The following is a 21,373-nucleotide window of genomic DNA, read 5'->3' on the forward strand; positions in this document are numbered from 1 at the left end:
GGTCCAGGCTGCCCCCCTCCGGGCTTTTTCTCACAGTAACCTCTGACTCCTGCCCAGGCCCAGGAAGAGAGGGTCTGGGGGACAACTGAGCCAAGGGGGGGGAAATCTCTTTTAACTGAGCAGGGCCCCAGGGATCGCTCCACATGGCTGTCCGTGGCACTCCCACGGCCACACAGATCTCTTCCAGACACTCTGCAGGCTGACTGTCCTGCAGGCTGACTGTCCGGACAAGAGGGACCATCAGCAGCGAATGGATTAGGAGCAGCAGCAAGTGGAGGATTCAGGACAGGACATCTTCCCCCCCCCCCGAAAGAGCCCCCCCCCCACTTCCACGCCTGCCATGTTGGGAAAGCAGCTCAGGGCTCCTGAGGAGACCCTGACCAGCAGCTTCACCTGGGCGGCTCTTGAGGAGCAGGGGGAAGTCCAGGGGGGCCCTTTCTGCTGATGGTGCACAGAGCCTCCATGATTAGACCCAAGCCTCTCTTGAATCATGCTTGCTGTCGTGATGTGTGAATCCATCCTACAGTACTTGAGAAAAAGGTCGGAGACAGAGGTTCTCTGGGCAGCCCTTGCAGGGCAAAGGGCTTCTGGCACACGAAAAAGAGGGTGGCCCAAATCCTGTCACTGGTGGCCCAAGCGGGAGCTTCTGATGTTCCTCCGGTCACAAAGCTGCCACTGGCTGAGCGGCTGAGCAGTCGCCACTGTGGGAAAGAACAGGGTGGGGTGTCACTGAGAGGAAGAGAATGCCAAGGTGGGGCTCTTTTCAACATTGAGCAAACAGCTTGTAAGTTCCTGGGGGGGGGGAGGCCTTCAGAGTTTGGGCTCAGCTGGAAGGTGGTGGAGCAGCTGGCAGATGATCTGAGGATGTGGACCCTGGGCCCAGCCTGCTCTCCCTTGGCCTGGCAACCCCACAGACGGGGACCTCTTGGGCTTCCCTGAGCACAAAGGTTAACCCACATCAAGGCTAAGATTAACTGAGATTAGCTTGCACACACGCAGCCTGCCGAAGCCTGTGGCCTGAGCAGGGCAGGGGCCAGGCTGGCTGCTGGAGGCCTCCCAGTCGGAGGCAGAGGCCCACCCTTTGAGCTACCCGACAGAGCCCTGAGGGTCCCTCCCCTCCTGCAAGGGCTGCTTTCTGCCCGGGGCGAGGGCCGTGCACTACAGCCCCTTCCTCCCCCCCCCCCCCGGGCCTGGCGTGCCTTGATCTGGCCTGTTTTCCTGGCCCGGTGCCTCTCTGGAAGCGGGGAAATCCGGGCCCCGCTCTCCTTGGCCGGCGCGCTTCCTCCACGCCCGTCCTGGCCCGGCTGTGATGATTTAACACCCGCCCCATCTGGTTGTGATCAGCCCCCGCCTCCCCTCTGCCCGCTAACTCAGACAAGATGTGGCTGCGGAAGCGCGGGGGGCAGCCGGCACTCGCCGCGTCTCCCCGGGAGCCCTTCCCGCCTGGCCCCTGCCCTGCTGGTCACGGCCCATTTGCAGAGGAGATGGGCGAGCCCGATAAAGGGCCGGCTCGGCTCCCCCATCCCGGGGCCGCCTCCGCCCTCCGAGGTTTGAAGCGCGGTTCCCCAGACTCCCGCCCTCGCCAGGGCCCGCGGAGTCGGCCAGGTGCCTGCCGGCATTCAGGTGCTGGCAGAGGAATGCTGGGGGGGGGGGGGCGAGCGGAAGGGGCTCCGGCCCTGTCTGCACAAGCCCACGCCTCCCGGGGCCTCCACTGGCGGGGGCTGCTCGACGGGGCCTTCCCGGCAGGGCTGGCCCGCTTCCCTCTCCCTCGCGCTCCCGCTCCCCGCCCCCACAAAGCGCTGCATTCCGTCAGTCGCTGTCAGAGGGGCGCTGGAGACCCCTCCTCCCCCTCTACCTCGCGGGGATTCAGGCTTCTTCCGCCCGACGCTGCCCAACCCCCCCTCCCCGCTTAGCGTTCGCGGGGCCGGGGGCTGCTGGCGGCTCAGGTTGCCGCTCTCCTCGTCCCTCGGGGGGGGGGGGGGACGCTGATTCCTTGTCCGCTACGTCGCAAGGCGGACGGCCCAACCCAGGGATGCATCCCGCTCCGACAAAGGGCGGGGGGGGGACCCAATTCCACAGTGGTGGAACAAGCCGTTCCCGCCCAAGGAGGGGGGGCACAAGAGGAAGGCTCCTTCTCTTTTCTCCCCCCCCCCAGCACAGCCTCAGCCTCCCCCCCCCACTCTGGGGACCTCCGGAAGAATCGGCCCCAATCACCACGGTGTGGAAACGGGCCCAGATTGGGAGGAATCCAGACCCCCCCCCAACTGTTGCTTGGGCACAAGACCGCTTGGCTGGAAGGAGGGCAGGACCGAGTTGATTGCCACCCTCTCTTCCCCCCCCCCATCTGTGGCACACGCATGCACGTGCACACACACACACACACACACAGCCCAGCTTGGCTGCCCAGTTCCTTGGCCACAGCTCAGGGGAGCCCCTGGCCACAGTGCCGGCCTGGCCCCCTCTGGGCCCTCGCCCTGCCTGCCGTTCCCCTGGGCTGGGCAGCCCCCCTGCTCTGGCCGGACCTTTGCCTCTCCCCCACAGCCGACCTCTGGGCAGGAAACAAGGACGCCCGGTGACCTCCGGAAGAGGCGAGGTCGTGAGAAAGGGGCAGTGGGCAGCCTGCCAAGCAAAGGGTGCCTCTCAGAGACACACACACACACAAGACACACACACACACACACACACACAGAGGAATGGGAAGGGCCCGCTCCCCTCCAGGCTGTGGAAAGGCCGGGCTCAGGCGGAATAGATGTTATATGCAAAGTCCTGCTGGGCTTCGGGGGGGGGGGGTCTTCCCTGGCAGAGGCCCTTCTGAGCCCCACTTCTGAGGACCTGGGTCAGCTGGTGGGCCCGTCCCTCTGAATGCAGGGAGTCCTCGACTCACAACGGTTCGTTTAGTGACCGTTCAAAGTTACAACCACAGTGAAAAAAGTAACTCATGACCATTTTTCAGACTTACGACCGTTGCAACATCCCCAGAGTCAGGTGATTTACATTCAGATCCTTAACTGACTCACACTTATGATGGTCGCCTGTCCCGCCAGGGTCACGTGACCCCCTTTCGCGACCTTCTCACAAGCAAAGTCCATGGGGAAGCTGGATTCACTTAACAATCGGGTTACTAATTTAACAACCGCAGGGATTCACTTAGCAACTCTGGCAAGAAAAGTCATAAAACGGGGCAAAACTCACTTAACTGTCTAAGCTTAGTGACAGAAATGTTGGGCTCAATTGTAGTCGTAAGTCGAGGACCACCTATAATGCATTTCTCCAAAAAAGGACTTTTCCAGGAAAGCTGAAGGAAAGTAACATCCAAGTAGCAGCTTTCTTCTGAAATCTTAGCTGCCCCCCTTCTTTCTTTCTTTCTTTCTTTCTTTCTTTCTTTCTTCTTTCTTTTTCTTTTTTTCTTTTTTCTTTCTTTCTTTCTTTCTCTCTTTCTCTTTCTTTCTCTTTCTTTCTTTCTTTCTTTCTCTTTTTCTCTTTCTTTCTCTGTTTTTCTTTCTTTTTCTTTCTTTCTCTTTTTCTCTTTCTTTCTCTCTCTTTCTTTCTTTCTTTCTTTCTCTTTCTCTCTTTCCTTCCATGGGGAAGAGTCCTCTCCCACTGTCCAGTTAAAGCCCATTTAACAGGAAGCCCATTTCCCTCCCTTGGAAATGCTCCTCTTTTCCTTGTTAGGGCCAGAAACACCCCCCCCACACACACACACACCGCCCCCCAGCACAGGGCAAAGCTGGCACCTTCCCCAGGGGCTGCCCCGGGAGTCCACTTTGCCCTTGCCAGCCCAGCAGGGCCTGGCAGGCGCTCCCCCTTTCGCACCTTCAATCAGCCAGCGGGGTTATCTGGTTGGCAATCTGCCAGAGCCCCCCTCCCCCCCCACACGGGCAGGATGTTTACAGAAGGAGGCTCAGGTTATCTGGAGAGGAGGGGGGAGGAGGGGGAGGGAGCGGAGGGGGGGGAGGGGGGAGGAGAAGGCAGCATTGTGGTTGCTACACAATGGAGGGAATGGAGTCTTGTGTGACCCAAAGTTCTCTCACGTGCAAAACTCTCCCTGTACCCAAAACTGATCCAGGAAACACAAACAGAAAACCTGGACTCACACCTTCCAACTCAAACACACACCGCTTGCTGTGATCTCCAAAGCACCCAGAAGGCAGGAAAAGAAGCAACGGATGGAAACCCATCAAGGAGAGAAGCAGCCTGGAATTAAGGAGAAACTTCCTGACAGGGAGGACAACAGACGTTGCCTCCAGAAGTTGTGGGTGCTCCAACATTGGAGGCTTTTAAGAAGAGACTGGGCAGCCACTTGTCTGAAATGGTCCAGGGTCTGCTGCTTGAGCAGGGGGTTGGACTAGATGACCTCCGAGGTCCCTTCCAGCTCTGTCCTTCTGCTATCAGAAAGGACAAGAGCAGCACCTTAATGGGGTGGATCAAGTCAGGCAGCTGCTTGGGATCAGCACGAGGACTAGGCTCATTCTTGCAACCCTGTCCCTTCCCTTCCCTCTTTCCTTTCCTTCCCTTCCCTCTTCCCTTTCCTCTTTCCTTCCACTTCCTTTTGTCTTTCCTTTCCTTTCCTTCCCTCTTTCCTTCCACTTCCTTTTGTCTTTCCTTTCTTTCCTTCCCTCTTTCCTTCCCTTTCCTTTCCTTCCCTCTTCCCTTCCCTTCCCTTCCCTTCTCTCTTCCTTTCCTTTCCTTTCCTTTTCCTTTCCTTCCCTCTTCCCTTCCACTTCCTTTTGTCTTTCCTTTCCTTTTTTGCATCTCAATACATTGGGTGACCCAGCCTGGGTGCTGAACGTGTGTTCAGTGTGTTAACACAACTCATATAATGAGGAATGGGGCAGATCTGTCAAGGAGCCAAAAGGGGCAAGAGACTCCATCACACACAGACACACACAAACACACACACACTGAGGATGTGGTGCTCAACGGTGTCCCCAGGGGCTCCAAGACAAAGGGCATCTGCAGCTTTCTAAGGGGGGGGGGCAGATGACAGGAGGGGGCTGCCCTGCTTTCAAGGTGTGTTTTCTCAGCCCCCCCCCATCAGGGAGATGCTGCTGCTGCAGCCTTTGATCCCTGGGGGGGGGCTCAGCCCAGCTCTGGAATCCCAACAGCAGAAAGCAGCAGCTCTGGGGGTGGGGCCCAGGAGGAGGGAGGGGGGAAGGGGGGCTGCCTCCCAAGAGCTGCCGAAGCCCACCAGCACATGCGGATGCGGGGGAGGGGGGGACTCAGGAGGCTGCAGTTTGTTTAGTGTATTTGCACAGGGTTGTGTTAAGTGGAGTTTATTACAGACCCATGAATGACAACGGATTAAAACAGCCCATGGGGGAAGGTGGGGGGGCCAAGAGGAAACCCCCCCTGGAAGCTGCCCAATTCACTGAGGGTGGCTGCTGTGGGTTTGTTTAGTACCATCATTTAGGAACTTTGGCTCCCCCCACGGTCTCAGATGGTGCATAATTAAGGACACACAACATGGACTTTGTAGTACTAAAAAGGGACTTCTTAGTATTGTCGGTCTTGATAACTAGCATGCATGGGCTTTCCTGCATTTGAAATGGATTCGTTTTTAAATGACGTTCATAGCTTATCAGGCCATTGGAGACTGGAATGTGGAAAGCAATGACCCCCAAAGCTGGGTGGGCCCAGCTGGGCAGAGGGACAGCCGTCTCTGGCCCAGGCCAGGCTCCCTTTGAGACACACCAGCTCAGCGCCTTCGTCCAGGAGAGGACCGCAGCCCGNGGACCTCCGGAAGAATCGGCCCCAATCACCACGGTGTGGAAACGGGCCCAGATTGGGAGGAATCCAGACAACCCCCCCCCCACTGTTGCTTGGGCACAAGACTGCTTGGCTGGAAGGAGGGCAGGACCGAGTTGATTGCCACCCTCTCTTTCCCCCCCCCCATCTGTGGCACACGCATGCACGTGCACACACACACACACACACACACAGCCCAGCTTGGCTGCCCAGTTCCTTGGCCACAGCTCAGGGGAGCCCCTGGCCACAGTGCCGGCCTGGCCCCCTCTGGGCCCTCGCCCTGCCTGCCGTTCCCCTGGGCTGGGCAGCCCCTCTGCTCTGGCCGGACCTTTGCCTCTCCCCCACAGCCGACCTCTGGGCAGGAAACAAGGACGCCCGGTGACCTCCGGAAGAGGCGAGGTCGTGAGAAAGGGGCAGTGGGCAGCCTGCCAAGCAAAGGGTGCCTCTCAGACACACACACACACACACACACACACACACACACACACACGAATAGGAAGGGCCCGCTCCCCTCCAGACTGTGGAAAGAGGAAGGGAAGAGGAAGGGGACTACCGGCCGGCTCAGGCGGAATAGATGTTATATGCAAAGTCCTGCTGGGCTTCCTGCCGGCTCGGGGGTCTTCCCTGTCAGAGGCCCTTCCGAGCCCCACTTCTGAGGACCCGGGTCAGCTGGTGGGCCCGTCCCTCTGAATGCAGGGAGTCCTCGACTCACAACGGTTCATTTAGTGACCGTTCAAAGTTACAACCACAGTGAAAAAAGTAACTCATGACCATTTTTCAGACATACGACCGTTGCAACATCCCCAGAGTCAGGTGATTTACATTCGGATCCTTAACTGACTCACACTTATGATGGTCGCCTGTCCCGCCAGGGTCACGTGACCCCCCTTTCGCGACCTTCTCACAAGCAAAGTCCATGGGGAAGCTGGATTCACTTAACAACCGGGTTACTAATTTAACAACCGCAGGGATTCACTTAGCAACTCTGGCAAGAAAAGTCATAAAACGGGGCAAAACTCGCTTAACTGTCTAGCTTAGTGACAGAAATGTTGGGCTCAATTGTAGTCGTAAGTCGAGGACCACTTATAATGCAAAAAACTCCAAAAAAGGACTTTTCCAGGAAAGCTGAAGGAAAGTAACATCCAAGTAGCAGCTTTCTTCTGAAATCTTAGCTGCCCCCCTTCTTTCTTTCTTTCTTTTTTCTTTCTTCTTTCTTTCTTTCTTTTTTTCTTTCTTTCTTTCTTTCTCTCTTTCTCTTTCTTTCTCTTTCTTTCTTTCTTTCTCTTTTTCTCTTTCTTTCTCTGTTTTTCTTTCTTTTTCTTTCTTTCTCTTTTTCTCTTTCTTTCTCTCTCTTTCTTTCTTTCTTTCTTTCTCTTTCTCTCTTTCCTTCCATGGGGAAGAGTCCTCTCCCACTGCCCAGTTAAAGCCCATTTAACAGGAAGCCCATTTCCCTCCCTTGGAAATGCTCCTCCTTTCCTTGTTAGGGCCAGAACCCCCCCCACACACACACACACCGCCCCCCAGCACAGGGCAAAGCTGGCACCTTCCCCAGGGGCTGCCCCGGGAGTCCACTTTGCCCTTGCCAGCCCAGCAGGGCCTGGCAGGCGCTCCCCCTTTCGCACCTTCAATCAGCCAGCGGGGTTATCTGGTTGGCAATCTGCCAGAGCCCCCCTCCCCCCACCCCATGGGCAGGATGTTTACAGAAGGAGGCTCAGGTTATCTGGAGAGGAGGGGGGAGGAGGGGGAGGGAGCGGAGGAGGGGGAGGAGGAGGAGAAGGCAGCATTGTGGTTGCTACACAATGGAGGGAATGGAGTCTTGTGTGACCCAAAGTTCTCTCACGTGCAAAACTCTCCCTGTACCCAAAACTGATCCAGCAAACACAAACAGAAAACCTGGACTCACACCTTCCGACTCAAACACACACCGCTTGCTGTGATCTCCAAAGCACCCAGAAGGCAGGAAAAGAAGCAACGGATGGAAACCCATCAAGGAGAGAAGCAGCCTGGAATTAAGGAGAAACTTCCTGACAGGGAGGACAACAGACGTTGCCTCCAGAAGTTGTGGGTGCTCCAACATTGGAGGCTTTTAAGAAGAGACTGGGCAGCCACTTGTCTGAAATGGTCCAGGGTCTGCTGCTTGAGCAGGGGGTTGGACTAGATGACCTCCGAGGTCCCTTCCAGCTCTGTCCTTCTGCTATCAGAAAGGACAAGAGCAGCACCTTAATGGGGTGGATCAAGTCAGGCAGCTGCTTGGGATCAGCATGAGGACTAGGCTCATTCTTACAACCCTGTCCCTTCCCTTCCCTCTTTCCTTTCCTTCCCTTCCCTCTTCCCTTTCCTCTTTCCTTCCACTTCCTTTTGTCTTTCCTTTCCTTTCCTTCCCTCTTTCCTTCCACTTCCTTTTGTCTTTCCTTTCTTTCCTTCCCTCTTTCCTTCCCTTTCCTTTCCTTCCCTCTTCCCTTCCCTTCCCTTCCCTTCTCTCTTCCTTTCCTTTCCTTTCCTTTTCCTTTCCTTCCGTCTTCCCTTCCACTTCCTTTTGTCTTTCCTTTCCTTTTTTGCATCTCAATACATTGGGTGACCCAGCCTGGGTGCTGAACGTGTGTTCATTGTGTTGTGTTAGATAATGAGGAATGGGGCAGATCTGCCAAGAAGCCAAAAGGGGCAAGAGACTCCATCACACACAAAGACACACAAACACACACTGAGGATGTGGTGCTCAATGGGGTCCCCGGGGGCTCCAAGACAAAGGGCATCTGCAGCTTTCTAAGGGGGGGGGGGAGATGACAGGAGGGGGCTGCCCTGCTTTCAAGGTGTGTTTTCTCAGCCCCCCCCATCAGGGATATGCTGCTGCTGCAGCCTTTGATCCCTGGGGGGGCTCAGCCCAGCTCTGGAATCCCAACAGCAGAAAGCAGCAGCTCTGGGGGTGGGGCCCAGGAGGAGGGAGGGGGGAAGGGGGGCTGCCTCCCAAGAGCTGCCGAAGCCCACCAGCACATGCGGATGCGGGGGAGGGGGGGACTCAGGAGGCTGCAGTTTGTTTAGTGTATTTGCACAGGGTTGTGTTAAGTGGAGTTTATTACAGACCCATGAATGACAACGGATTAAAACAGCCCATGGGGGAAGGTGGGGGGGGGCAAGAGGAAACCCCCCCTGGAAGCTGCCCAATTCGCTGAGGGTGGCTGCTGTGGGTTTGTTTAGTACCATCATTTAGGAACTTTGGCTCCCCCCACGGTCTCAGATGGTGCATAATTAAGGACACACCACATGGACTTTGTAGTACTAAAAAGGGACTTCTTAGCATGGGTTTTCCTGCATTTGAAATGGATTCGTTTTTAAATGACGTTCATAGCTTATCAGGCCATTGGAGACTGGAATGTGGAAAGCAATGACCCCCAAAGCTGGGTGGGCCCAGCTGGGCAGAGGGACAGCCGTCTCTGGCCCAGGCCAGGCTCCCTTTGAGACACACCAGCTCAGCGCCTTCGTCCAGGAGAGGACCGCAGCCCGATTACAGATTGAGCAGGCCAGGCCCCAAAACAGCAGCCAGAACCAGGCCAGCCAGGAGTCAGTCATCCCTCCAGGCCTGAGGGTGAAGCCTGGGGGCCAAGCAGTGGTGCCACTTGCAAACAGTGGGGGGCCCCTCCTCAAATACAAGCCCAGAATGCCTCCCTTCCCGGCCCAAGTGGCCTGAGAGGAGGCTGTGGAGGGGGAGGGCTCAAATGCCCCCAAGGCTCCTTCTGGGCCGTTTGGGGAGGGGCTGGTTTCCGTCGGGTAGCAGGCTCCAAAACTGGGCTCTCATAGGTGAGACCCTTGTGCAAGGATTGGGCCCCTGCTGGGCACAGAGTCTCCTTCCCCCCCCCCTTTCCATAAGGGGAAAGCAGTAAATATCTCCTCACCCTCCGCTCCCCACAGTTTTATCTGCCAGTTGTCAGGTTGTATTTTAGGCTGATAATAGCCGGGAAGGCCCCTCCTGCCCCTCTGAACTGCCGCCTGCCATATCATTTTTCAGGCCGCCTGGCTCAGCCCTCCAAGTCGACTGCCTGGCTCCAGCTGGGCCTCCTCCTCCTCCTCCTCCTTCTCTCTTCTTCTTCTTCTTCTTCTTCTTCTTCTTCTTCTTCTTCTTCCTTCTTCTTCTTTCTTCTTCCTTCTTCTTCTTCTCCTTCTCTTCCTTCTTCCTTCTTCCTTCTTCCTTCTTCCTTCTTCTTCTTCTTCTTCTTCTTCTTCTTCTTCTTCTTCTTCTCTTCCTCCTCCTTCCTCTTTTTTTCCTCTTCTTCTCCTCCTCCGTCTTTTCTTCTTCCTCTTCCTCCTCTTTTCTTCTCCTCCTCCTCTTCTTCCTCTTCCTTCTTTTTTCCTCTCCTCCTCCTCCTCCCCCCTTCTCCTTTTCTTCTCCCAAGCACCCAAGGAGAGTCCCTGCCACCCCCAAGCTCAGAGAAGGCAGCCAAGGGCAGGAGAGGAACATCACGTGCTACCTAAGGAACACTGTCTGGGGGTTTAGCCCATTGTGTGAAGGAGCCGAGATGCGCACTCCCAGCCTCCCCAGGGCACCTTCAGATGCCAAGGCACAAGCGGGCAGGCGACTTGTGAAACTTTGCCCAGGACAAATGGAGCTATTGATACCAGGACAGGCAGACAGACGGGATCCAGCTGGCGACTGACCTCTTCTAGGGGTTCTCAAGAACACTCAAGCCAGCAATGAGCCAACCAGGTTTAATACTAACCAGGCTTCTCAACTGCAGCAATGCAGCCGTGAGGTCCAGCTGACCCGATTCAGAACATTGTGGGGATTCAGCCCGTGAAGCTGCAGGCAAGACAGACCCGTATTCTGAATTCATGTATTTTCCTTATAATAGTAGACTCGCCTTAAGAAACTTGAGCTCTTTTCCTTTGGGGGGGGGAAGGTACTGGGTTTTGTTCCAGGGCCCCTGAGGGTGGGAGAACAGGAGGGGGCACCCCAGGGCTGACCCCTGACCAAAGAGCCTGCTGCTCTTAATCCTCTTCATGGCTGCATTCACACAACCCTCTTGACCTGCAGCCGATTTAATTCACATTCTGGGGTTGCGTAATACAGATAAACGGACTCAACCGGCTGGGTTGAACAGAAGGCTAAGCCATAAGAAAACCTCTTCTAAGAATTAACCAGGTTTAGCAGGGGGTAGGGATGCCTCTGCCAGCTCCGCAAGGCCAGGCCGAGTGCCGCGTGAGCACGGCTGATGGTCTCCAGGATCCCAAAGTCTGGGTCACCTTGAGCCTCCCACCTCCTTCCCCGGTGGCAGCAGGTGGCACCTAATTGAGTGGCATCCGGGTGGCACGGTGCTGTTCCTGGGACCGGAGGCTTTTCTTTGGCCGGAGAAGGGGGCACACGGAGGCTGTTGTGGGAGGGGGCACATCACTTATTCATGGCGGATCAAATGGCCCCCAGAGGCCCTTCTTAGCACGGCCCGTCTTCTCATTGTCTCCGGCCTCTCCCTCTTCACATCTTCCCTGCACAAGCCTCGGCCTCCATTGTGGCGGAGCAGCGGGCAGTCCAGGCAGGCAAAATCCTTTCCCGTCCAGCGGCCGGCTCCCTTTGTGCAGCTGCTGGCGGTAGGCTTTCTCTCCGGCTGCTCGTAAAGGTCACTCCCTGCCAGCACACCATACCTGGCCCTTTGTGGCCGAGGGCTGGCCGGAGTGACCTTTACTTCCAGATTAGCAGTGTGTGCTTTTTGTAGCAAGAGCCCTTTCATGGGGGAGGCTCAGAAGATGGGGCGGGCCACGCCTTTATTAGCCGGGGGAGGGGAAGCGGACGGAGGGCCGGGCTCTGTGGGAACTGGGGCGAAGGGTGGGGGGCTTCTCCATTCAGAGCAAATAATGCAGGGGCCTCCTTTGCGGATCTGGCTGTGAGGAGCACAGATTAATTTCCAGGGGATCAGCGACGCTCTTGGGCTACTCGGCCTCTGAAGGACCAAAGAAGGTCATCCCGGTATTTTCTGCACAGGCCAGAGCTCTCCTTCCCTCTCTCCTTCTTTCCTTTTCTCCTTCCTTCCTTTCCCTCCCTCCTTCCTTTTTCCCTCCCTCCCTCCCTTTTCTTCCTTCCTTTCCCTCCCTCTCCTTACTTCCTCCCTCCCTCGGCCTGGTCACTCAGGTGTTTGAGAGGAGATGCTGGAGGAGGAAGCAAAGACCCAGGAACTGGCCTTGGTCCTGCAGACCATTTCAGGTTTCCCGGCTTGCTGAACCTGCCCTTCAGGTGGTGGCTTTCTGGTCCGGCTTCTGGAGGAGGGTGGAGCCGAGAGCTTCAAGAGACATCCATTTGCTGGGCCGTTCACACAACGACCCAACCCAGGTTAACCAAAGAGCATGGCTGGGTTCACCCAGCTTTTGCCTTGCTCTGCCAAGGACCGATGCCCCCATCCCACCAGACCCTTTGGAGCCTAGACTGGCATTCTGGGTGAACTAACCCCAACCCCTCCCCCCAGGAACTCCTCTGGGGTGGGGTGGGGGGGCAGGATGAGGCATCTTCAACTTCTGTGCAGTTTGCCTGGGATTTCAGGGCAGAAGATTCTGAAGAAAACCTTGAACAGGCAGTGAATGTACTTAAGGAGGGACCAACAACCCGGTCAAAGGCCCCTCGGCCCAAATCTGCCCCCCCCCAGGCTGGCCAGAGGCCCTCAGGGGAAGCCCAGGGACTCCTCGGCCCGGGTGAAGAGAGGAAGCTCCTCCGACCTGGACCCACCTTGGAAGAGAAAGCAGCCCCGTCCGGAGTCCTGCAGGTCAAGAGGGAGGAAGCGGGGGCTGAGAAGGAGGCGGGGGGGGGGCTGCTCTCTCTTTGCTGAGGGACCCTCCAGGAGGGAGCAGCGGACAACGGGGGGCGCTTCCTATGGCGCGCCCGGCGCCCCCTCCGCCTTCTCCCCCGCGCCGGGCCGTCCCTGGCCGCCTGGGCCCGAGAGGCGCGCCGCCCCGCGTGGGGCAGCCCCGAGGCCGCGCGGAGGCGGCGGGTGCCTTTCAGGGCGCCCGGCAGGAGAGCGCCCGCGCCCCGCGGCTCCCAATTTGTCAGCCCATTCCGGCCTTGACAAGCGCCGCCCGGCCAGACGCCGCCGCAGAACCTGATTAGGGCCGCGGCCTTCCCGGCCTCGGGAGAGCGCCAATTGTCGGGCGACGGGGAAGCCCCCCCGCCCCTCCCTCCGGAGAAGGCGCCTGCGCACGTGGGCCTCGTGCTGGGGGGGGGTCGTCCGGCTTCCCCGGCCACGTGGATCCTCGCCTCGGCTGCGCCTTGCAGGGCGACCCGACCCGGCCTGGCTGCTCCGGGTCCCGAAGAATGGGCGGGGGGGGGGCAGGAGGAGGGAAAGGCTCCAGGCTTGACACCCCCCCCTCAGTTTCGGCGTTGTGTTTTCTTCCCAGAGTGATCCCCAAAATAAAAGACCTTGAGGAAAGTGGGGTGCAGCTTCCCCTCCTTTGAGGGACGCCGGCCCGGCTGCCCGCAGCATCTGCACAGCAAACAAGGGTGCCCTCCCTCTCGGCAGCTTAGCTGAAGCCAGCCAGGGCCATCCCTGGCCAAGGGGGGGGGGCTGGGGGTTGAGCTGCTGAGTAGGAGGGCTCTGCCTCACCTGCGACCACCATTCCCAGGAAGGCTTCTGCAGTGCCCAAAGTGCCTTGCATAGGCCAGGTGGGGAAGGGGCTCCCAGGTGCCTCCTTGCTGGGCAGGGAAGCTTGGGAAAGCAGCCCCCCCCTCTGAGCTAGGCCCCTTTGCACATGCGCATTGCTCCCCACTGCTGTCTCTGGCCACACTGCCCCACCGGGTCCCACGACCTCAGCCCAGCCCCCAAGGCCAGGGATGAGCTTTGTGGAGGAGTTTGGCAGGGAATGGTGTCAATTAAGGCCACCTTTCTACATTGACCAAAAGCCCCCCTCCTGAGGGGCCCCCTGCAAAGATGCAGAGCCAAGCCCCCCCCCTGCAAGGATGCCAGGTCAGCCCCCTTCCCCTCCTTGGGAGGGGAGACATTTTTGAAGGTTCAAATGGGCAGCAGACAAAAGGAGCCACTGCAGCTTCTTCCCTCTCCACCAATGTTCCCTTCCAATGGCTGCAGCTAATGTGGGGGGGGAGAGCTTTTAATTGTTCCCTGGAAGCCTTGGGGCTTCATGGGGGCCTGGCTCATTCCAGGAAAGGCTCCTAGGGAAGAATTCCCAGGGATTCCAGAGCCCAGGCCAGAGGAATGCTCTTCGGACATGGAGCCGGTCACTGGTATCCCTGCCTGGATTGGTGGGGTGAAATTCCCCATGCCCCCCCCCCAGGGCATCTAGACATCTGTGCCTGGAGTGCTGGAACCTCAATTCACCTTGTGGGGTGGGGGCAAGGAGAGGGGAAGCTCCTCCTCCCCAAATCCAGCCCTTCTCTCAAGAGACAGTGCCTGCCCCCCCCCTCTGCATGGGGAGGTCAAGAGCTGGGAGGAGATTAAGGGAGATTAACGTCTCCAGATTCTTCACCCAGCCTGGCTGTCTTGTAGGTGGCAGCCATGCTCCCTGCCTGCTACCTGCCTGGGCAAAGGCCTGGGGGCTCAGCTGCTCAAGAGGCCCCCTCCCAGTTGGGGGCAGGAACCCCTCCCATCGGGGCTTCAGTAGGCAGGTTGCTCCCATGGGCAGCAACCGGGCTCTGCCCCTTCCACAGTCCTCCTGCCCATCACCTCGCTGGCCAGGCTGGCGAGAAAGGAAGGTCATTTCTCCTGGGTCAACCAACCCACCCTCTGTGGGGAACCTGGTGGTCCCTGTGGAAGTGGGCCAGGTGAGGCGTGGGGGGGGAGCTGCTTGGGCACTGGTGCTGCCCAGCTAGACGAGGAGGGTCCTGGCAAAGGCCCTGCAAATTGGGTTCAGCAGAGCCCCTGCAAGGCCGAAGAGGCATCTGGGATGGTCTCGTGGCTGAGACGGTGTCCCTGCATGCGCAGAAGACGGAATCCATCACCTCCTGGGCCTGAGGACCGATGCTCACGATGCCTTGGTCCTCACAGCCCGAGGAAGCTTTCCTTTCGCTTTCATGCTGAAGCCAAGCGACTTCTCACTCTGGGGCAGGACTCTCCCCACACGGGTCTCTGCCCGGATGGAATTGCATAGGGGGGCCCTCACCCAACCCTCCAGCCCCCCCCCGAGAAAGCAAACCAGCTGAGCAGCAGCAGCCAAGGAGAGATCGGTAACTGAAGTGCAGAGGGGTGTCCAGACCCCAGCCCAGATTTCCCCACCTCCAGCCAGCAAAAGAGGCCAATGGCGGCTTCTCCTTCCCAGAAGCCCCTCCTGGGGCTTCGGTGGGTGAGAGAGAGAAGAGGTGCAGCTGGAGCATCTTCAGAGGCCCCCCCCTCCAAGCCAGCGGGAGCTTGCAGATAGCAGCCACGGGGTGTCACGCTTAACAACAATGTTAGATCTGTTTAACAATGGCAATCAGGAGTGATTGAACCAAGGACAATAAGAGGAGATTGGACAGCCCTTTGTCTGAAATGCTCTAGGGCAGGGGTAGGCAACCTCGGCTCTTTTATGACTGGTGGACTTCAACTCCCAGAATTCCTGAGTCAGCTATGCTGGCTCAGGAATTCTGGGAGTTGAAGTCCACCAGTCATAAAAGAGCCAAGCTTGCCTAGCCCTGGTCTAGGGTCTGCTGTTTGAGCAGGAGGTTGGACTAGAAGACCTCCAAGGTCTCTTCCAACTCTTATTCTGTTGAGTGCCGGACAGCTGTTGTCAAGCAGCACAACTTTAATGACGACAAAAAAATACTATAGATCATTGTACTTCCTCAATTAAGAAATGTAAAGCCTTAAAACAGCCACTGTATTTGTCAGAATCCTCCGAGGCAGTCCGAGACTTTTGGTCTGCAATCTGTGTGAGTTTGGCCGTCTGTGATGCTGGTCTCCTTTCTTGGTTCAAAACTGGCAACTGTGAGACTTGCAAAGGGGAAGTTGGAATGCCCTGATAGGATTTTGTCCAGAGTCTGGATGTCAAAATAGGGTCAGTGGATTAACTGGCTGCCCCAAACCGACGTCTCTCTTCCGCCGACGGTCAGAGGTCCCAGGTGTCCCAGCTGAGCCCGGGTCATTGGCTGGACGGGCAGGGCGGCCGGTGTTTTGGGACGCCAGAGCCGGAGAGCAACACTCGGCCATCTCCTTCACAAGAGGAAATCTGGTTTTGTGCAATGGCTGCTGTGGTTAATCTAGAATGTTCTTTGGGGTCTCCTTCATTTACACCTTAATGTTCCATTTCAGCATTGTGAGAAACTGTTGCTCATCAAATCCAGGACTGGCAGAGCAGAGGAAAATGCACAGAACGTTTTGCCCCGATCCCTGGACAAATGGGCAGGCGTTTTATCCGTGGACACACGGCTGCCGGGATGCCTGCACCGGCCAAAGTTTGGATGGGACGGCCCAGCTCAGTTCGGGATTCCAGGAGTCAGCAAACAACTGCTGTGCCTGTGAGGAGGGTGACGGACGCCGCTGCTTCCGTTTTGTCTAGAGGGCTGAGAAAAACGAGGAAGTGGAATAAAAACGAGGACGAGTGATGCAAACTCTCTTCATGTTTTTGTAAGCAACATGGGGCATCTCCGGGCAGGCTGATTACCAAACCAGTTAATAATAGATCAGAACAGAACAGAGCTGGAAGGGACCTTGGAGGTCTTCTAGTCCAGCCCCCTGCTCAAGCAGGAGAACCTATACTGTCTCAGACAGGTGATTGTCTAGTCTCTTCTTAAAAACCTCCAGTGATGGAGCACCCATGATTTCTGGTGGCAGGCTGTTCCACTGATTGTCTTCACTGTCAAGAAGTTTCTCCTTAATTCCAGGTTGCTTCTGTCTCTGATCAGTTTCCATCCATTGTTTCTCGTCCTGCCCTCTGGTGCTTTGGAGAATAACGTGACCCCTTCCTCTTCTTTTTGGCAGCCCCTCAGATACTGGAATAACTACTATCATGTCTCCCCTATTTCTTCTTTGCTTTAGACTGGCCAACATTGCAAGATAATTAAGCTGGTTCAGCTGTCGTGCAGGTGGTCCTCGGGTTATGGCAGTCCAGTGACAGTCCATGACGGTGCTGAGGGAGAGGTTCTTACAGCCCATTCTCAAAGCCATCCCAGCACCCCACAGTCCCCTGGATGTGACTCGGGCGCTGCCGACCGGATCGGGTCCCCCAGTCATGTGATCACCATCTGTGACACCCCCCCTCGCCCAGGTATGGAAACCGGGTGGCTGAGCAGCCCCAAGGTCGCCTCGGAAGAAACCGTCACCCCAAACTGACCCACCTCGGGAAGCCCCCCATGCTGCTGCTGCTGCTGCTGCTGCTTCTGCTTCTGCTTCTGCTTCTTCTTCTTCTTCTTCTTCTTCTTCTTCTTCTTCTTCTTCTTCTTCTTCTTCTTCTTCTTCTTCTTCTTCTTCTTCTTCTTCTTCTTCTTCTTCTTCTTCTTCTTCTTCTTCTCCTCCTCCTCCTCCTCCTCCTCCTCCTCCTCCTCCTCCTTCCTTCTTCCTTCTCCTTCTCCTTCTCCTTCTTCTTCCTTCTTCCTTCTTCTTCTTCTTCTCCTTCTCCTTCTCCTTCTCCTTCTCCTTCTTCTTCGGACCAGGCTTCCATTAGGTTTCCATTAGAGGCCCCCCAGGGGGTCCCTAAGCGGATTAGGCTCCTCGGCTGTGCTTGTCTCCGCAAATGGAGGATCAAAAGAAAGTCTTGTTCAGCTGTGTTTTCTCTTGCTGCCCTTCCTCCCCACAGGCAAAGGGGCTCGCCTGCCCTTTGGCGGCTCCTTTGTGCCCACCCAAATCCCCTCCGCCTCTGAGGCCTTCAATGGGCGAGGGGGGGGGAGCATCAGCCGCACTTGCCCCGTGGTGAGCAGGAGAAGGCAGGGGGCCAATCTAGCTATTTCAGCACATCCTTGCTGCCTTTTGGAATGAATCCAGCCAGCTGTTGCTCTGACATCCAGATGTTGGGCCTTTCCCCCCCCTCCCTCCAAAGGCTCTTCTCCTGCCTTTATCAGGCTGGAGGGCTTGTCTCCTCCCCTGGGGAGGCTGCGTTGCCAGGCACAGAGCCAGCCAGCAGCTCTTTCTCCTGCTCGACCTGCTCTGCTTTGTGGCGGAGCAGCGGGTAGCGACGGCCGGCGAGGTGACTGTTTCCTCCCTCCCTTTGTGCTGACTCTCACTCAGACAGCCTGTTTGCCCAACAATGGGAAAGGTCAGAGGCAGCCCAGGCCCCATACTTGGGCCTTTGTGCCTGGAACTGGACCTTCCTACGGCCATAATTGGCTGCCAAGGGGCTGCTGGGCCCGGGTGCCGGGCACAAAAGAGAAGGGAGGGGTGGCAACTTCTGCATGGAAACAGAGGGGAGGGGGATCTGGCTGATGTGGGAAAGAGGGGGGGGGCTCTGCTCATCCCAAAGATGCTTTTCCACCAGGCAACTGGACTTTCCTGTTTCTCTTTGAAGATGTTTCACTTCTCATCCAAGAAGCTTCTTCAGCTCTGACTGGATGGTGGGGGAATGGAAAGATTTATACTCCTTGCAGACAGCTGGTCATTTGCATTCTTTTAGCGAGTTGTTAATGCTGCCTGGAGGTTTATCGGTGCCTTCAGGGTCACCTTAGTGGTGTAAATGTGTGTGGAGCCTTCTTGGAACTGTTGAAAGGACCGTGTTGTAGACCGGAGATAGATGATTTCGTATCCCCCCCCCTCTGTTGAGAGAGGGCCATTCAGTTTTGGTCTAGGTGGCCTCTTTGACCCCTCTTTCAAACCAGCAGTTTGCTCTGTTCCCAGAATGCCCAGCTGGCTGGGATCATGGACCAGGGCAGATCAGGCCCTTCTCCAGGTGGAGGCAGGCCTGCACAAGGGTCTTCTTGGAGACAGACCCTCTCCCCCCCCCCACGTTTTCTCTGGAGATTCCATCTGGGAGGGCATCGTTTCCTCTGTTGGGGCTTGAAAGGTGCTTTTCCAAAGGCAACCGGACTTTCTTGTGGCTTTTTTCCCCCCTTGAAGACTTTTTCACTTCTCATCCAAGAAGCTTCTTCAGTCCTGGCTGAATGGTGGAGAACGGAAGGGTTATATTCCTTAGCAGTCACCTGGTGGCCAGCACTCCCTCTGAGAGTCGTTGATGCTATTTGGGGGTTTATCTGTGTTCTCGGGGTCCCCCAAGTCAGAGTGCAGGAGGACTGTCCAATTTTCATATAACAGCCTCTTTGACTGGCTCAGGAATTCTGGGAGTCATAAAAGAGCCAAGGTTGCCCATCCCTGGACTAGCCAAACCCAAGTCCTGCAGCCATTCTTCGTATGTTTTAGACTCCAGGCCTTGGATCATTTCAGTTGCTCTTCTCTGAACTTTTTTCAAAGTCTCCAGTCTTTAATAGCAATCAGAGGTGGAGGGGGGGGGAAGGCCTTGAGTGTTTTGCTCTGCATGGGGTGGGAATCCATTTAAGGCACCCCTGACAGAAGAAAAGTTCAGGCAGGTCCCCAGCCAGATCCTTCATTGATGGATTAATTGCACGTCCATCTCAGCTTTCCTCCAAGGAAATCTTCTGAATCCTTCTACTCCCCATCTCGGCCAATGTTATTTTTGCAACTGGGGGGTGGGGGTGGGGCTCAGAAGAGGTCTCAGCATGGGAGAAGAGCTGGAGCAGAATCATCAAAGGGCTTCAGAGTTCAACGGGAGGGAGCTAAAGAATGGTTTCCCCACCGTCAACAAATCCTGTAATTCAGCTTCTCCATAACTGCCCTCTTCCTCAACAAGCCTTCCCATTATTATTTTTTTAAAATTCATTTTGCTCCCCTCTGGCACCCTTCATCCGGTCCACAAGTGAGAAGGGAGGAGGGGACCAAAGTCCCCTTGATCTTAGCGGGGGTTTCCTCCCTGGCAGAAAAGAGAGAGAGAGACCTCTCTGGAGTTTCTGCTTCAGGGGCTGTTTTTTCTCCCCTCCCTGGGGAGGCAGCACCCCCCCCTTCTCAGGGCAAAGGAGACTATTCCAGAGTGAGCTGAAAAAGCATTCCCCTTTTAAGTAATTATTTCCGAGACTCTTTTCAGTGCAACCTTCTCCGTAAACATCCAAGCATTCTTGTCCAAAACTCACTCACAGATTATATTCCAGGGGGAAAGAAGGGGAGGGCAGTTCTTCCCCTGACAACCTGGCTTGAGTCCCAGAGGGTTGCCTGGAGGAAGGGCCTCCCCACAGCAGGGCTATTAATCAGGCCCACGTCATCCAGGGGCCTCCCCATTTAGGGAGAATAGAGCTGGAAGGGACCTTGGAGGTCTTCTAGTCCAGCCCCCTACTCAAGCAGGAGAGCCTAGACCAGGGGTAGGCAACCTTGGCTCTTTTATGACTCGTGGATTTCAACTCCCAGAATTCCTGAGCCAGCTGTGCTGGCTCAGGAATTCTGGGAGTTGAAGTCCACGAGTCATAAAAGAGCCAAGGTTGCCTACCCCTGGCCTACACCATTTCAGACAAGTGACTGTCCAGTCTCTTCTTTAAAACCTCCAGTGATGGAGCATCCACAGCTTCTAATGGCAAGCTGTTCCACTGGTTAAGTTCCAAGTCAGGCAGCCAAGGGGGCAACCAAAACCCACCTCCTGAAATCCTTGCACTCTCTTGGGGGGGGGTGTCTTGCCTCTGCAGCCTCTTCTCCAAGTCTCTGGGCCAGTACTGAGCATCTCCTTGCCCTGCGGGAGGACAGGGAGGTCAAGCCAAGGCAGAACCCCAGGAGAAGAGCAGCGTGAGGGGGGGGGAGAAGCAGGACCATGGAGAGCTCCAGGGAGGCCTCCTGGAGGGGGCTTCTTCCCTGTGAGACGACCAAGAGAGGATGGGCTGCGTCCACACAGAACACAAAACCAGAACCAAGTCAGTCCGGGGTTCTTGAACCGGGTCTGCACATCAGGCTCAACCAGAGGTTTGGGATGCACGGGACTCCACGCCCAGGGTGAGCTCCTTCTCTGGCTGAGGTAGGGGGCCTTGAGCTCTGCTGGAGAAGCATCACAAAAGAGCCAGCCAACTCTGGGGAAGCAGGAAGGGTGGCTCCAGGGGGGGAGGGTCTCCTGCCCTGTCCCAAACAGGGGGGTCCTGGCTCTGCCCCACAGGCCACGGAGTCCGTGGCTGGAGGCTGCAACTCGCCATTCAGGGGGACACGGCAGGCTCCCTGCCTCTGCAGCCAGCCCAGAGATCTGCTGGAGCTGGGACTGAGCGCTCGCTCTCCCAGCAGGAGGGACGCCAGGGCTGCAGAGCGGAGGCAGGTACCTTTCAGCCCCCACACAGGGGAGCCCCCCCTGCCCCCCCCCCTCATCCTGCTGTTTGGAATTTGTCTGAGCATTTTCCTCTGGAGACAATCAGCCTTCCCTGGTGATCCAGATGCCTCCGACGGGATGACTCAATTACAAGTCTGTGCTGCCGGCCCTTAACCTTTCCTACGGAGCTTGCAAATTGATGTCCCTGCTTGCCCTTTGACCTCTCCCCCCCCCTCCCGGAGGGTCCCCACACCCAGCCCTGGTGAGAGACGGGAGACTCTGGATGTCTCTGCAGGGATTCGGCATTCCGGCAAATTCCAAGCGGTAAAAACATTGACACGGTAATTGTAAACGCAGACTCCAAGGAGAGCTTGTCTCCAGGTTTCAGCCAGGTTTTCCCATGTTTGTCATCTGCAAAACATTTTGCTCTGAAATGATATTTTGGATCATTTAGAGC

The sequence above is a fragment of the Protobothrops mucrosquamatus genome, unplaced genomic scaffold (assembly GCF_001527695.2).
Source record: "Protobothrops mucrosquamatus isolate PMUCROS unplaced genomic scaffold, P.Mucros_1.0 scaffold1167, whole genome shotgun sequence".
Taxonomy (NCBI): domain Eukaryota; kingdom Metazoa; phylum Chordata; class Lepidosauria; order Squamata; family Viperidae; genus Protobothrops; species Protobothrops mucrosquamatus.